The sequence below is a fragment of the Macrobrachium rosenbergii genome, chromosome 46 (assembly GCF_040412425.1).
Source record: "Macrobrachium rosenbergii isolate ZJJX-2024 chromosome 46, ASM4041242v1, whole genome shotgun sequence".
Lineage (NCBI taxonomy): Eukaryota > Metazoa > Arthropoda > Malacostraca > Decapoda > Palaemonidae > Macrobrachium > Macrobrachium rosenbergii.
In genome coordinates, this window is record NC_089786.1 from 2,152,501 (window position 1) to 2,167,500 (window position 15,000).

Here is a 15,000-nt window from a genome sequence, read left to right on the forward strand (position 1 = left end):
AAATTCAAGTCATAATACGCGATGAATCTGACAATGACTTAATTTGTATTTTCCTTGAGCCACCATCAGCTCAGGGATATATATATATATATATATATATATATATATATATATATATATATATATATATATATATATAGATAGATAGATAGATAGATAGATAGATAGATAGATAGATTAGATAGATAGAATATATTATCCTTAGCCTTCTCTACACACAAACTCATATTTAAAAAAAATAAAAAATATATTTTTTTTTCTAAATCGTACAATGATTTTCCGCTTTGTTTTAAAAAGCATAGACTGTATATTTTCAAAGCATATTCACGCATTCACTGAATAATTCCCTCCATTATTCATTAATACAGTTCAGATTCAAGACAGACATTTCCTTTATTCATTATTAATGCATTTCAAATACAAGACAAACATTTTCTTTTTACCAAGACATTTCTCACTTCCGGTCCAGATTGACACTTCCTTACTTGTTTTCACCCCGACATTTTTTTTTTACCTTCTTCCCAAACTGACAAATAATCTTATTACCCCAAAAATCAGCTTATTTCTGCTTTCAGTACCTGACTTATTTATGACCCAGGGTGCCTGCCCGTGTCAAAAATGCAAACACATGTTTGTTTGTGCGTTTACTTATACTAAGAATGATTTGATTTAAACAAAGTGGGTTTGTGGAAGATAAACAATTAATGTAATCAGTGACTTGTTTATTTATTATATACATATATATATATATATATATATATATATATATATATATATATATATATATATATATATATATATATATATATTTATATATTTATTTATTTATTTAAATATATATATATATATATATATATATATATATATATATATATATATATATATATATATATACATATATATATTATCTCTAGGATTCCCCCCCAACCGTCAAAATTGAAGACTATTTGTGTGTTTGTTTCTTTATTTTTTCTGCGAATTATTTGCTGGAAACAAAGCAGGTATGTGAAAAATTAATCAAATAATGGAAGAATGAATGTATCCACTTTATTATAATACATTTATATTTATTACAAATAATTTCATCTCGCCCTCAGGTTGAACAACACTTCAAACTACAACCACAGCGGAAGGGTGAGTGTTTCAAACAATTACTACCGGTTGTTATTCCCGTGATTCTAGGTTTTATTCTGGAAAGAGAGAGAGAGAGAGAGAGAGAGAGAGAGAGAGAGAGAGAGAGAGAGAGAGAGGAGCACTATAGTACTGGACATTACCGATGAGATTTAATCGTTATATTTTAATCGAACCATCTCTCTCTCTCTCTCTCTCTCTCTCTCTCTCTCTCTCTCTCTCTCTCTCTCTCTCTCTCGCTGAGAATATAATGTTTTGATGTTTGTATTGATCGCCTTTTCTCTTCGGATTATTTCAATCTCTTTCATTCCATTTTCCTGTACATTGTTATTTGTCTTCGCATTTGGAGTAATCATTTTTCTCATAATTCGCCTCGTTGCCGAAGACGAGAGACAGATTATAAAAAATAGGAAAGAGTTATAAAGACAAGTCAGTAATAATAATAATAATAATAATAATAATAATAATAATAATAATAATAATAATAATATTATTATTATTATTATTATTATTATTATTATTATTATTAATATTATTTTATTAATTATAATAATAATTAATAAAATAATATTATTATTATTATTATTATTATTACTATTATTATTAATAAAATATAATGATAATAATGATATATCATGATTATTATTATTTTATTATACTAATAATAATAATAATAATAATAATAATAATTTTTATTGTTATTATTAATAATAATAAAATAATGATAATATTATTATTATTATTATTATTATTATTATTATTATTATTATTATGATAATAATAATAGTAATAATAAAGAAAAACTGAGAACTTGGGCCAAGCCAACCAAGGTCAAATTGTGCCCGAAGAAAATATTTAAGGACATTGAGACATCATGTTGGATGTGACAGGCGTGAGGAAGTTTCTGAATTTTGGATAGACAAACAGACAGAGTGACAACGATTATTTTCCGTCTCAGCGACGGAATAATAACGACTGTTTTCTTTGAGCTTTGGTTTTTTTTTTATTATTTTGAGCTTTAGCCGTGACAATGCCAAGAATCGAGTCGCATTTTTAAACATTTGTATTTTTTTATCTCACAGACAAGTTGGATTCTCTCCTTCAATATTTAAACAGTCGGTAACTTGGTTAGCGTTGACAATGCCAAGGAAATCGTGTCACACAATATTTAAACATGTTGTAAACATGTTGTAAACATGTCGGTAACTTGTCGCCTACACGTCACAGACAAGTTGGATACAAGTTGAAGACTTGTTGCAAATCCTAACTTGTGTTTCACACGATTATTTAGATCCGCTAAAGAAACTAGGTTATTTTCTCTCCTTCAAGGAGACAGGTTAGCATGACGATGCCAAGAATCGAGTCGCATATCTAAACATGTTGTGAACATGTCGGTAACTTGTCGCATACACATCACAGACAAGATGGATACCAGTTGATGACTTGTTGCAAATCCTGACTTGTGTTTCACACGATTATTTGCCTGAGATTCCAAGATTCGAGTTGCATATTAAAACATTTGTAAACTTTTAGTAACTTGTCACATACATATCTTAGACAAGATGGATACAAGTCTACAACTTGTTGCAAATCTTGACTTGTGTTTTGCACGAATATGTAGCATTTGCCAGAGATTCGTTCTTCATTTAAGGTCACTGACTTGTTTTCAACTTGTGACATGTAGATGATAAACTGCTAATGTGTTGACAACATGTATTACTCCACCAAGGTGACTACTCTCTCTCTCTCTCTCTCTCTCTCTCTCTCTCTTTCTCTCCATGAAAACTCAGATGCTCAACTCTAGATACAAATGGACTCATAACTGTTTCTCGGGCACCTAAAACTCTCTATTTACTTGATTTTCACAAAGAATGAGGCTGCAGGCCCTATGCTATCAGCCTCTTTCCTCATTCCTGCCCATATCAATGAAGAACTCGAGGACTTATTCTCCGAAGTACAGATATATAAAAAGAATAGACAGATAGAGAGATGAAGTTCCACCCAACTCCATCAAGACTTAACTACTGTCACCAACATGTCCCAAACTTTTATCGCCAACATGTCCCAAACACGTTACGTGAGCACCTCCGGGCGACGGGGAAATGAGGTGTATCCAATTACGACCGGAGAAAAAATAAAAAAAATATATATATAAAAAACTTCATTCATAAATAACTCGTTACAGGAAGCAAGTAACGATTGAAGGAGAGGCCTAAGCCTCTCTCACGACCGTAGGGCAATATTCGACCTTATTGTAGGTACTATTAAGGCTCAAAGTCTCGAGAGATGATTCGTGGACAATAATCCGACGTTATGTGGAGATATGGACGTCCATGTAATTAAGCCTTCTAATGAGTGTTATACAAGTCGTGTGTTTATAATTGCTGCAATTGATTTTCAGCCTTGCCGTGCAAGTTCATAAAGGTGGGTTTTGTATATCATTGTTATATTAATGGCTTTATTTTATTTACTGTTAAGAATACACAACGCGTGGAAATATTGCAAGAACAATAATGCCTTAAAAACATTTCTGAGCTGGTTAAGGAAACAACAATCTATAATTTTACGAGAATTGAATAATAAAATCCTGTCATATTAATTATGTTTTTGAAATTGGTGTTGTTAAGCAGCAGTGTTATGAATATGATCTAGAAATTTTCTGTGATAATAATAATAATAATAATAATAATAATAATAATAATAATAATAATAATAATAATAATAATAATAAGTGAATTCATTACTTCATAACAGCAATTTAAATGGAAAATTAATCAGTTTTTACTCATATATATATATATATATATATATATATATATATATATATATATATATATATATATATACACACACACACACGTATATATATAAGTGTATGTGTGTGTGTATGGATTATGATCAAGAGAGAGAGAGAGAGAGAGAGAGAGAGAGAGAGAGAGAGAGAGAGAGAGAGAGAGATTGCAAGTAAATATCAGCTTAACCGTGATGAAAGAGAATCCAGTAACGTTTCTCTCGTCTCACATCATCAAGAATTTAGTAATGGCTCTCTCTCTCTCTCTCTCTCTCTCTCTCTCTCTCTCTCTCTCTCTCTCTCTCTCTCTCTCTCTCTCTCTCGTGTAATTATGAAAGGCAGGCAAATAACTCCAGAGGTCTTCCAAGATAATCATTAAAAAGAAAATAGTTTTATTTTTTGTTCTGTGTTTAGGCATTACGACTTGGTGGTGGGGAAGGAGGTGGGACTGGGGGAGGAGAGGGGATAGGGGACTAGAGAGAGGGGGTATGGGGAGGGGAGAAATGGTTTACCTCTCGGATATATTTTTGTTGGTATAAAGCGAGTGAGCGAGAAATATTTGAAGGGAATATTAATGCCATTCGTTCAGTTTTGTTTACCTTCTAGACGAAGCCTGGGGAATCTTTTTCCAATGCATAGCAGAGATCCGGGCGGCTTTTTTTATTTATTTATTTTTTTTATTTATGTACAGCTTAGAGGTAGTGTTTTTTTTTTTGTGTTATGTAAAGCTCAGTTGTGCGTGTGTTTGTGTGAGTGTTTTATTCATGCATAGCCCAGGTGTGTTTTTTTTTATATATGTATAGGTTAGGGTCTGCAGTTTTATATATATGTAGCTCGGGTCTGTATTTTATTTAAGTGTGTGTTTTTAGTTTTCTGAAAAGAAGACTATTGTGCCGGCTTTGTCTGTCCGTCCGCACTTTTTTCTGTCCGCACGTTTTCTTTCCATACTTTTTTCTGTCCGCACTTTTTTTTCTGCATTTTTTACTGTCCGCACTTTTTTCTGGCCGAGATTTTTCTGTCCGCACTTTTTTCTGTTCGCACTTTCTCTGTCCGCACTTTTTCTTTCCGTACTTTTTCTGTCCGTACTTTTTCTGTCCGCACTTTTTTCTGTTCGCACTTTCTCTGTCCACACTTTTTTCTTTCCGTACTTTTTCTGTCCGTACTTTTTCTGTCCGCACTTTTTCCTGTTCGCACTTTTTCTGTTCATACTTTTTTGTCCCAGTTTTTCTGTCCGCACTTTTTCTGTCCGCACTTTTTCTGTTCGCACTTTTTCCTGTTCGCACTTTTTCTGTTCATACTTTTTTGTCCCAGTTTTCTGTCCGCACTTTTTCTGTCCGCACTTTTTCTGTCCGCACTTTTTATGTCCTCCCTCATATCTTAAAAACCACTGAGGCTAGAGGGCTGCAAAGTGGTATGTTGATCATCCACCCTCCAATCATCAAACATACCTAATTGCAGCCCTCTAGCCTCAGTAGTTTTTATTTCATTTAAGGTTATAAAGTTAGCCATTATCGTGCTTCTGGCAACGATATAGAACAGGCTACCACGGCCGACTGAGAGTTTCATGGACCGCGGTTAGCGTGTTTTGTGTACGAATGAGCACCGTGTTTTTTTATTTATACATGACCATCATAAAAACACATACTTACCCTAGCTATACATATGTGTATTGAGAGTGCTAATGTATACTTACGTGCACAAAAATTATACACAAAAATACACACAGGAATTTAATGAGTGCAAAACATACATACATACATCTATGTGTATATATACAGTATAAATATAATATATATATATATATATATATATATATATATATATATATATATATATATATATATATATATATATGTGTGTGTGTGTGTGTGTGTGTGTGTGTGTGAAACATAGAGAGAGAGAGAGAGAGAACCTTTGACATTTTACTAATGACATGTATACATAAGCTGTCAGACAACTTTATACATAAAGTTTTTCAATTATCCTGGAAACGCCAACGCCAACTCTGGATGTCTCGAACCTTTCAGATGTCTAATCATAGTCTCTACTCAGGCGAGTTTAGACACTGGAATTAAGGGAAAGCCGTATATTTTATTGTAATTTGAGTGGCGAAGAATTAGTGATGTCTCTAAATATTCTTAATGGTGTTATCTGTGAATATTCTCAATGGTATGAAATACAAATATTCTTAATATGGAGAAAACTTTTTTAGCCACCTGTACCCATGCATTAATGTTATCCTAAATTGCTTCTTTGTACTTGTATTTTTGCCTGAGAGAGGGGGATTCTGACCGCTGCCCCCTTCCCCTTCCCTACCACCTCCCCTCCCTTCCATCTCCCCTTCCCCTCGATTCTCCTTCCCTCCCTTCCCCTCCCTTCCCCTCCAATCCCTTCCTCCCCCCCCTCCCTCCCTATTCCCCCCTCCCATTCATTCCCCTTCCATCTCCCGTTCCATCTCCCCTCCCCTTCCCATTACCCCTCCCCTTCCTTCCCCTTCCTCTCCTCCTCCCCTCCCCTCCCCTTACCCCTCCTCCCCTCCCTCCCTCTCCCCTCCCTCCCCTCCTCCCTCCCCTCTCCCCTTCCCTCTTCCCTCTCCTTCCATTTCTCTCCTTCCCTTCCCTTCCCTTCCTTCCCTTCCTTCCCCCTCCCCTTCCTTTCCCTTTTGCCTCCCCTTCCTTTCCTTGCCTCCCTTCCCTCCCCCTCACATCCCCTTCCTATCCCCTTCCCCCTCCCCTCTCCGATACCTAACAGGTTTCTACGTCCATCGGCCCTAAGATATTTTGGGGAGGCTGGGGATATTTTTCTAGATAGAAAAAAAAACAGGGATTATTTTAACATAAACAACAATGCCAATTATAATACACGGGTTTGTAACGCCGTGACGTCACACACATAACCCCCCAAAAAATAAAATAACCCTTGAAGAAAAAAAAATAAGAAAAAATAAAAGAAATTATATAAGAAAAAATCAAAGAAAATACGACAAAAATATATAAGAGAAACAATCAATCGAGACGAGGCAGATGAAAGAACAAATGAAAGAGAAAGAAAGAAAATAAAGAAAATTAGAAGCGCGTGATATGACCGCTGTAATCTTTTCCCTCCACCAACAATAATTATCGGCATTTGCTGACTCTCCTAACGATTCCGGGTAATGACCGCAAGAAACGGCTGACGGCGGATAAACTGCTGACGCCTTGGGAGAGAGAGAGAGAGAGAGAGAGAGAGAGAGAGAGAGAGAGAGAGAGAGAGAGAGAGAGAGGGGAAACGTGTATAGGTGGGAAGAAGGAAAATGATTGGGAAAGTATTGATGATGATGATAAAAAAGTAGATAAAAATAGGGAGAGAGAGAGAGAGAGAGAGAGAGAGAGAGAGAAACGTGTATAGGTGGGAGGGAGAGATAGGGAAGAAGGAAAATAAATGGGGGAAGTAATGATGATGATGATAAAAAGTAGGTAAAAATGAGAAATGAGAGAGAGAGAGAGAGAGAGAGAGAGAGAGAGAGAGAGAGAGAGAGAGGGGAGAATGAACATTCAAAGAGACGAGGAGGGAGTGTTAGATAAGAATTGAAATATTGCTAGTGATAGAAAATTGGAAGAAAATAGCAGAGAGAGAGAGAGAGAGAGAGAGATAAAAATTCAGAAAAGGAAAAGAGAGGAGAAAAATATATATATATATATATAGAGAGAGAGAGAGAAAAGAGAGAGAGAGAGAGAGAGAAAAATAGAGAGAGAGAGAGAGAGAAACATTCAAAGGAGCAAGGAAAAAAGATAAAGAAGGAAAATAGAAAATAGAAAATATATATATATATATATATATATATATATATATATATATATATATATATATATATATATATATATAGAGAGAGAGAGAGAGAGAGAGAGAGAGAGAGAGAGAGAGAGAGAGAGAGAGAGAGAGAGAGAGAGAGAGAGAGAGACAGAGAGAGAAATGTTCAAAGGAACAAGGAAAAAAGATAGAGAAGAAGGAAAATAGAAAATATAAATATACATATATATATATATATATATATAGAGAGAGAGAGAGAGAGAGAGAGAGAGAGAGAGAGAGAATAGAGAACTGCTTCGTAAGGCTAAAATCCCTCCCTTCGATAATCACTCGGGTCATTATTTCCTGATGACTTTTGTTACGATAAAAACACACAAAAACTCGTCATTTCTGACCGTGACTTTTTTCATGACTGTTGATGAACGTTGGTCATCCTGTTTTTTTTTTTTTTTTTACTGAGGAATTGCCTTTGGTGTAAAAGGAGAGATCTAAGTTTTATGGGAATTACTTCAAAAAATGTTTGAGGGGCGGGTTTCAGAGAGAGAGAGAGAGAGAGAGAGAGAGAGCAGTTATAGTGTTAACAATTGTACTGAAAAAAATAAATTAATTTTTCGAGTTTTTTTTTTTTGAGAGAGAGAGTAGTTATAGTGTTAACAATTATACTACCAAAACAAAATGAATTTTTCGAGTTTTTTTTTTTTTTTTAGAGAGAGAGAGTGAGAGAGAGCGGACTCTTTCAGTAAACTCATCTTAAATATACATCGAAAAAATTTAAGTCTACAGATAAATGGATCAATCAATAACAAAAAAAATGATCTAGTTTTCATTATGTATCATAAACATTGAGTCATCTGAGAGAGAGAGAGAGAGAGAGAGAGAGAGAGAGAGAGAGAGAGAGAGAGCAAGTTAAGACACATTGCAAAGTCTTTAATATGCAGCTGGGATCTTGTTCCACGCCACGCGACCTGCCTTCTTAAAGAAAAAAAAAACTCCCCAAGAAAAAAATTTATATAAAAAAACTCTGAATCAACGACCGCCTTCGTTAGTATTCAGCCCCTGGAGAAAAACACAGCTTCTACGAATGGCGATTGTTGTCACACGGGGCAAACGGGCTTTGCTAACTGGTCTGAGACCTGGTGAAATTCCTTGCGTCTCTGGAACGGGCTTTGCTAACTGGTGTAAGATTTGGTGAAATTCCTGGCGTCTCTGGAACGGGCTTTGCTAACTGGTGTAAGATTTGGTGAAATTCCTTGTGTCTCTGGAACGGGCTTTGCTAACTGGTGTAAGATTTGGTGAAATTCCTTGCGTCTCTGGAACGGGCTTTGCTAACTGGTGTAAGATTTGGTGAAATTTCTGGCGTCTCTGGAACGGGCTTTGCTAACTGGTGTAAGATTTGGTGAAATTCCTTGTGTCTCTGGAACGGGCTTTGCTAACTGGTCTGAGACCTGGTGAAATTCCTTGCGTCTCTGGAACGGGCTTTGCTAACTGGTGTAAGATTTGGTGAAATTCCTTGCGTCTCTGGAACGGGCTTTGCTAACTGGTGTAAGATTTGGTGAAATTCCTTGTGTCTCTGGAACGGGCTTTGCTAACTGGTCTGAGACCTGGTGAAATTCCTTGCGTCTCTGGAACGGGCTTTTGCTAACTGGTGTAAGATTTGGTGAAATTCCTTGCGTCTCTGGAACGGGCTTTGCTAACTGGTGTAAGATTTGGTGAAATTCCTTGTGTCTCTGGAACGGGCTTTGCTAACTGGTCTGAGACCTGGTGAAATTCCTTGCGTCTCTGGAACGGGCTTTGCTAACTGGTCTAAGACCTGGCGAAATTCCTTGCGTCTCTGGAACGGGCTTTGCTAACTGGTCTAAGACCTGGCGAAATTCCATGCGTTTCTGGAACGAGCTTTGCTAACTGGTCTCAGACCTGACGAAATTCCTTGCGTTGTTTGAAACGGGCTTTGCTAACTGGTGTAAGACCTGGTGAAATTCCTTGCATCTGTGAAACAGGCTTTGCTAACTGGTCTAAGACCTGGTGAAATTTCTTGCAGCTCTGGAACGGGCTTTGCTAACCATTTTAAGACACAGTTATATCCACACACACACACACACAAATATAGACACACACATACACACGCACACGCAAACTCTTCCCATTCCATTCTTACAAGTAATAAAACCAGAACGTATTTCAGAACTAAATCCAAACAGAGAGAAAAAAGAAGAAAGAAATGGGTAAAAATAAAATTAATAAAGAAAAATACGGTAAAAATAAAAATATAAAAAAAAATGATCCAACCAAAATACTCTATATATATGTTACAAGACCAAAATAATAAAAAAATTGAAACTGAAAAACGCATTCAAACGAGCTTCACTCAAAAAAAAAAAAAAATTTCTAAAGATTAAAAAATAAAAATGCAACTCTATTTTAAACCTCGATAATTCACGTAACATAAATAAGACTTATCTTTCTGGTTTTCATTTATCCTATTTAATTTTTATTATTTCTTTTTTTTTTGCCATCAGAAATGAAAGAGAGGAATACAGAACTGTCAAAACAGTGAACTGTCAGAAACAGTGACGCGAGCTGTTCAGTCCGAATAAGGATGGAAATGACGAATAAAAGTGGGATGGGTGTAGTAAGGGGAGGAGGGGGAGAAATAACGATTCATGGGGAAGGAGGGGGGGAATTTGTTTGGGGTTACAGTAATGAGAGGGGGGGCTAATGTCTGTATATATACAATATATACTGTATATACATATATATGTGCATGTATACAGTATATGTATATATGTAATATATATGGTATATATATGCATATATATACATATATATAAATATATGTATATATATGTGTGTGTATGAGAGAGAGAGGAGTGCATACACTTAGTACATACATCTTATACAAACACACTTACACATAAACAAAAAAAATACACACTCACACACACAGTATTAAGTTAAAAAAACACACACACAAAAAAACACACACACACACACACACCCCTTCCCCTTGCCACTCTCCGTAATGCAATAGACCAGGAAGAATTCTGGGGGAATTCCCAGCTCCTGGCCGAGAAATTCTGAAGACCTCTCTCCACTTCCTCGAGATATTTTAAGAATCTCGGCACCTCGGGAGCGATACGCCCTTGGAAGGAAATCTGAGTGTTCCTCCGGCTCCTTCAGCATCCGGGAGACAGAATCTGGAAAATGCATATTGATGGAGATTGTCATATTGATTTTTGGTTCGTTCTCGTTTTATCAAAACGACAACACTTGATTGTTGAGGTTAAACCTGATAGATGGCACTGGATTGATGAGATTGAGTCAGATATAAAGCACTGGATTGATGAGATGGGTTCAGAAATAACGCACTGGGTTGATGAGATGGAGTCAGAAATAAAGCACTGGGTTGATGAGATGAGTCAGAAATAAAGCACTGGGTTGATGAGATGGAGTCAGAAATAAAGCACTGGATTGATAAGAATGAGTCAGAAATAAAGCACTGGATTGATGAGAATGAGTCAGAAATAAAGCACTGGATTGATGAGAATGAGTCAGAAATAAAGCACTGGATTGATGAGACTGGGTCAGAAATAAAGCACTGGGTTGATGAGACTGAGTCAGAAATAAACCACTGATTAATGAGATTGGGTCAGAAATAAAGTACTGGATCGATGAGACTGAGTCAGAAATAAAGCACTGGATTGATGAGATTGAGTCATAAATAAAGCACTGGATTGATGAGATTGAGTCAGAAATAAAGTACTGGATTGATGAGATTGAGTCAGAAACAAAGTACTGGATTGACGAGATTGAGTCAGAAATAAAGTACTGGATTGATGAGATTGAGTCAGAAATAAAGCACTGGATTGATCAGATTAAGTCAGAAATAGAGCCCTGGATTGATGACAATAATAAAGCACTGGATTGATGAGATTAAGTCAGAAATAAAGCACTGGATTGATGAGATTGAATCAGAAATAAAGACTGGATTAATGAGATTGAGTCATAAATAAAGCTCTGGATTGGTGAGATTAAGTCAGAAATAAAGCACTGGATCGAAATTAAGTCAGAAATAAAGCACTGGATTGATGAGATTGAGTCAGAACTAAAGCACTGGATTGATGAGATTAAGTCAGAAATAGAGCACTGGATTGATGAGATTGAGCCAGAAATAAAGCACTGGATTGGTGAGATTATATAGCACTGAATTGATCAAATTCAATCTGAAACAGCACTGGATTGATCAATCATACTTGTAGCACTGGACTGATGAAGTTAAATGAGAGATATAGCACTGGATTGATGAGATTAAATAGTAAATAAAGTATGGACGGATGAGATTAAGTGAGAAATATAGCACTGGATTGATGAGATGAAAATCAGAAATATTTCATTGGATTGATGAGATTAAGTCAGAAACAAAGCACTGGACGAATAAGATTAAATGAGAAATATAGCACTGGATTGATGAGATGAAAATCAGGAAATCTATCATTGGACTGATGAGATTAAGTCAGAAATAAAGCACTGGATTTACGAGATCAAATGAAAAACACAGCACCGGATCGATGAGATTATGCCAGCGAACCCCCACTGGATTCACGAATAAACCCAGAGAGATAAACCTGATGGATGAGATCTGACCAGAGATATATTATATATCACGAGATTGACGACGATCGTGAACCGGGGAAAGGAAAACTGTAATCACGAGATCAGTCCGGAAAAATATTGCATTGGATCGATAAGATTAAGACAGGGTTATAAGGGACCTTTTACAAAAAAAGATATGTTCCGTAGAGGAAGCCATCAGCACGGAAGAAGAGAGAGAGAGAGAGAGAGAGAGAGAGAGAGAGAGAGAGAGAGAGAGAGAGAGAGAACCTTTCGCAATATCGATATTCCCGTAGACGAAGCCACCTGCATGGTAGTGAGATTTGTGTGTGTGAGAGAGGAGAGAGTGAATGAGTGTTTTACTGTTTGTGTGTGTGAGAGAGAGAGAGAGAGAGAGAGAGAGAGAACTGTCTCCTAAAATCAGTCTATAAATCTATGCGGCCCCAAACCACGGCAAAGGGAACCCGGGTCTTACCGGGTCTTATGGTGGGGTCTCGTTGGGTCTCATAGCGGGTCCTGAGCCAAACCCACCGACCTTTGACGAGGGGTCCTATACTATACCATCGGCAGGTGACCGGCGCCCCAAAACATTAATATCCCGTCACGCCAGGTAGCGTGACACCCCGCGTTGTAGTCTGATATTATTGTATCGTTTTTCATAGCGGCCACCGAAACGCCTTCCTCTCTCTCTCTCTCTCTCTCTCTCTCTCTCTCTCTCTCTCTCTCTCTCTCTCTCACACAAATCTTATTTCGGTCAGGGAGCAGCCAAAACTGGGACTTTTTGTTCAATTCCTAAAGCTTTTAAAAAGCCTGGGAATCTGGTACCCCTATCTAGCCCAGGCAAGAGAGAAACGTACGGTCTTAACCAAAAGGACAAAGATACTCTATAGCCCCTTCATGTAAGTAAGGTTATATGAATTAAAAAGTAACAGATGAATCAATTTCTCCCTGGCTTAAATGGAGCGTATTGACAGATAAACAGACTGGTGGTTAGACGGAATTACTGACAGTCAGGTAGAAGTTAACTGGACAGACAGGAACAGACAGATATGCTGTTAAAAGGGGCCATTCTTTTACTGGAAGTGAACTGTCTCCATTTCTTTGGGGGGTAAGACATCAATGGCACCAAAGGGGGTGGGGGTGGGAAGGGGGTGACAGAGAGAGCGAGAGGGAGAGGAAGTGAGAGAGAGTAGAGCGGGTGTTAGGGAGAAGAAAGAGGGAAAGAGAAAGGGATGGTTGGAGTGAGAGAGAGAGAGAGAGAGAGAGAGAGAGAGAGAGAGAGAGGGAGAGAGTGAGAGAAAGAAAGAGTGAGAGGGGGAGGAAGTGAAAGAGAGAGAGAGAGTAGAAGAGGAAGTAAGAGAGAGAGTAGAAGGGGTGTAGGAGGAGAAAGAGGGAAAAGTGAGTGAGTGAGAGAGAGAGAGAGCAGAGGGGGTGTTAGAGAGGAGAAAGAGGGGAAAGTGAGAGAAAGAGAGAGAGAGAGTGAGAAACTTTATCAATTGTCATTCAGAGTTATCCCAGCCAGCGCCGGATCGGTCAGCTAGCAAATAGATAAAAATGTAACTCAGATATTAATATTCAAGGAGAATTTAGTATGATTGTTAAAGAACTTTACTTTAAAAATATTCATATTTCCTCTACCAGTTGAGATCTAATCTTGTTAAAATATTAAACATTCACAAAGCCATAAGTTGCTTACAATGACTTGAGGTAAATTTACGGATTTTGTTTTTAAGTGAATTTCTGCTTAAGTGTTTGTCATCCGATGTCAGGGGAGTTGCTAAGTGCCGTGGAGATTCGGTGGTAGAAGTGAAGATGAATTTATTTTATATATGAAAAGCCTTGGGAAGAGCTTTTAAATACTGAGAGTGAATTTTGTCATTTTTTTTTTTTTTTTGTGCTGCTTTTAGTAAATCTGGGGAGAGTTTTTCATCATTGTTGTGTCTTGTTTTTTTATATTTATTAAGTGATTTTGAAATATGATTATATATATATATATATATATATATATATATATATATATATATATATATATATATATATATATATATATATATTATTTATATTTATATATGTAGCCTATATATGTATATATGTGTTTGTGTAAAAACACTCGCCTCATGCTTCCTTAAAACACTTACACACATACACAAACACACATACAAATCTGATCACTGTAAAAATTATCCCACTGAAATCGGCTGGTTACAAAATGAAAAAAAAATATATATATATATATATGAATTCTGGCAAAAAATATATGAATTTTGGCAGGGCTGGTGGGGTGGGGGATAGCATGACACAATTCACAAATATTAACATACAAATATTATTTTTAAAAAATATTACTTTACAAACATTAAATAATGATACTGTATTAGGGCTGGCTGATCATTGCGGTTCGAATTCGTCTGATCCGCTACTGACTTAAATGGCCAATACGCTTTGATTACGCGTTCGTGTTACCATATTATCTCTCTCTCTCTCTCTCTCTCTCTCTCTCTCTCTCTCTCTCTCTCTCTCTCTCTCACAGTGCATTCACGACTTTGTTTTTCGCACATTAGGTGTTGACATTATTAATTTTCTTTATTTTTACTTTGTAAATTATATATTTATATATATATATATATATATATATATATATATATATATATATATATATATAATATATATAATTTATATAT

At 36.3% G+C, this 15,000-nt stretch overlaps 1 protein-coding gene across 3 annotated transcripts in view; it reads left to right on the forward strand.

Moving 5' to 3' along the window:
- Positions 1–15,000, forward strand: part of LOC136830143 (leucine-rich repeat-containing protein 24-like) — a 668,646-nt gene that overhangs the window by 429,375 nt on the left and 224,271 nt on the right. The window contains exon 4 of one of the 3 annotated variants that reach the window (XM_067089344.1): positions 1,098–1,134. The exons of the other annotated variants lie outside the window; for them this stretch is intronic. The gene's annotated coding sequence lies outside the window, so the exon portion shown is untranslated. The remainder of the gene's footprint in view (positions 1–1,097; positions 1,135–15,000) is intronic. 3 annotated transcript variants of the gene reach the window in all.